The following is a 2,289-nucleotide window of genomic DNA, read 5'->3' as shown; positions in this document are numbered from 1 at the left end:
CCTCCTTGCAAAAGACTCTCCAGCAGTCGACCGAGCCCGGGCTGCACCTGCATAGCTCCTTGACCTTTGGAAACAGTTCTTATACACATGGCTGGCTTCACCACACAAATTACAAGATAAGGGCTTGGTACACTTCTCTGCCTTGTGCCCTCTTTCCCCACACCTTCTGCAACATATAACAGTGCATTCAGCTGCCACGTGACCCTCCGCTGCACAGTTCCGACATACAAAAGGCTGCCCAGGGTAATTCAGGTGACCTCCATTCGAACCGATCATAAAGAAAGCTGGTGGGTGAACATACCCACCTTTCTCAGACGCAATAGTCCTTAAGCGCACCATGTACCTCCTTTTCCCCGTCCAGAAATTCTTAGAGTCCATAACCTTTACACCATTCCCTTGAATGTCCACAAATCTTCTCAAAAAACATACCAGTTCAGACTCTGGCACATACGGATTATGCATATGCACAGTCAAAGGCCTTAGTTCTCTGGCAAACAATGGCTCTATAACAAAATTAACAAAGGGCAAGTTCTCCTTCTGAGCTTGAAGAACATTCCATTTCTCCATACAAACTTTCTCCGAAATAAAAGAAACATCAAAAATACCTTTCCCAGGAAAATCTTGATAACAAAAAACATCCGGTACCTCCACGCCCAAAGCTTGGATCAGCACAATGTCCGAAAACTCCTCTCTCTTCATCCTTTTGGTTCCCGGTCTCTCCTTCCATACGAAACGAACGGAATTCCGCATCCGTCCCTCTCTGCCCAACCACTCTCCGCCTGCCGAAGCCGCAACTCCGCCAATCGCCTCCATCGCTCCGTCCTCTCCCCTCCGGTTGACTCTGCCTCCAACAGCTGCCTCCACCGTCGCCTCCTCCGCCGCCTTCCCGACCCTCTGACTAAGACCTCGGAACTGCGGTCAAGCCACTTGAACCTTGATCTTAGCCAAAAGGCCGAGAAGCGATGCCCACAAAGGCGCGGAGCGACGCGCGGGCGTTCCGCTGGCGCACAGTGGCGCAGGCCGACTCCTCTGGAGCCCGGGACCCGCGCAGCTGCCGGCCTCCCTGCAGCCAGAGGCCTCAAAGCGGGACTCTGCTCCCCCTCTCTCTTGCCTGCCTGGCTGCCTTCCTGCCAGTCCCGGGCGGGGGCCCTGCTCTTTGATCTTCTGTCAACGGCCCGACAACGACCGCAGCCGCAGGGGGCGCCAGCCGCCCGGCCTCCTTAGCTTAGGCCCCTCCCACCGGCAGCAGCTGTGCCCAACCGGCTGCGAGCGAAAGCCGAGCGCCAGCACCTGCGGGCAGAGGCAAGGGGCAGCTCTCTCTCCGGAGGGAGGGACGGGGACGCGCGCGCACGCACACACGCCTGCCTGCCTGCCTGCCTGCCGAAAAAAAAAGAAAGAAAATGTGGATATACTAAGTTTTTTGGAGGGAAAACGCCCAGCTGTCGAAAGGGGCCCGCCTGCAGGGACGGGGACGGACACGCAAGCAAGCAAGCAAGCAAGCAAGCAAGCAAGCAAGCAAGCAAGCAAGCAAGCCACGCCGGCCTCCCTGGGAAAAGGCTGAAAAACCTAAGTTTTTTGGAGGGAAAACGCACGGCAGCCGAAAAGGGGGCCGGCCTGCTTGCCCAGAGAGTCGAGACGCGGGAAAGCGCACAGAGGGAGCACGGGAACGGAGAGGGCGAGAGAGAGGCGGACACAGAGACACACAGATGGACGAGGGACGAGGGACGAGAGACGAGACCCGAGAAGAAGGAGCTCCAGTCCACTTCGCTCGCTACGTCTGTCTTTTCACCGCTGAGAGAAGGTGGTGCACCGCTCCCGGAGGCGCTGCAATACCGGGCCGATGCGTGGAGAGGACGGAGCAAGCTCCTGATCCAGCTCCCTGTTCCAAAAATCCGTTTAATATGTGGTCCCCCGATGGGGGACGTATCAGATATTAAACTGATAAGAACAGATTTTGTTTTTAAATATATTTTATTACAAAAGACATCACAAACAATCATAATCAAACCTTAATCACAACGACAACACTGTACATAACAGAAAACAAAACCCTGAAACAGAACAAAAAACAAAAACCCCAAACACTCCTCATTACCATAACCCCACCCCTTATTCTAATGATCACACACCCTCTAAGAAACAAAAACTCTCTCAAAAACTCAGAATCATCCCTTCTACTCTAAATATCTACTAGAGATTTCCACTTTTCCTTAACCGCATGGTAGCTCCAATTTCTCAGGTCGGCTGCTATCATGCATTTGACGTCCCACTTTACTTTGTCCCAAACTC

The 2,289-nt window shown here is 53.6% G+C and overlaps 1 non-coding gene across 1 annotated transcript; it reads right to left on the bottom strand.

The window, feature by feature from the left end:
• Window positions 1-1,799: 1,799 nt before the first annotated feature.
• On the bottom strand, window positions 1,800-1,987 carry LOC138223372 (U2 spliceosomal RNA). The gene has a single exon (XR_011181820.1). It is a non-coding gene; the product is annotated as a U2 spliceosomal RNA (small nuclear RNA).
• Window positions 1,988-2,289: the final 302 nt, after the last annotated feature.

Source organism: Lepisosteus oculatus, chromosome 16 (assembly GCF_040954835.1).
Source record: "Lepisosteus oculatus isolate fLepOcu1 chromosome 16, fLepOcu1.hap2, whole genome shotgun sequence".
NCBI classification, from domain to species: Eukaryota; Metazoa; Chordata; class Actinopteri; order Semionotiformes; family Lepisosteidae; genus Lepisosteus; species Lepisosteus oculatus.
The sequence above is the reverse complement of the archived record's forward strand: the minus strand, read 5'-3'. Positions and strand labels throughout refer to the sequence as shown.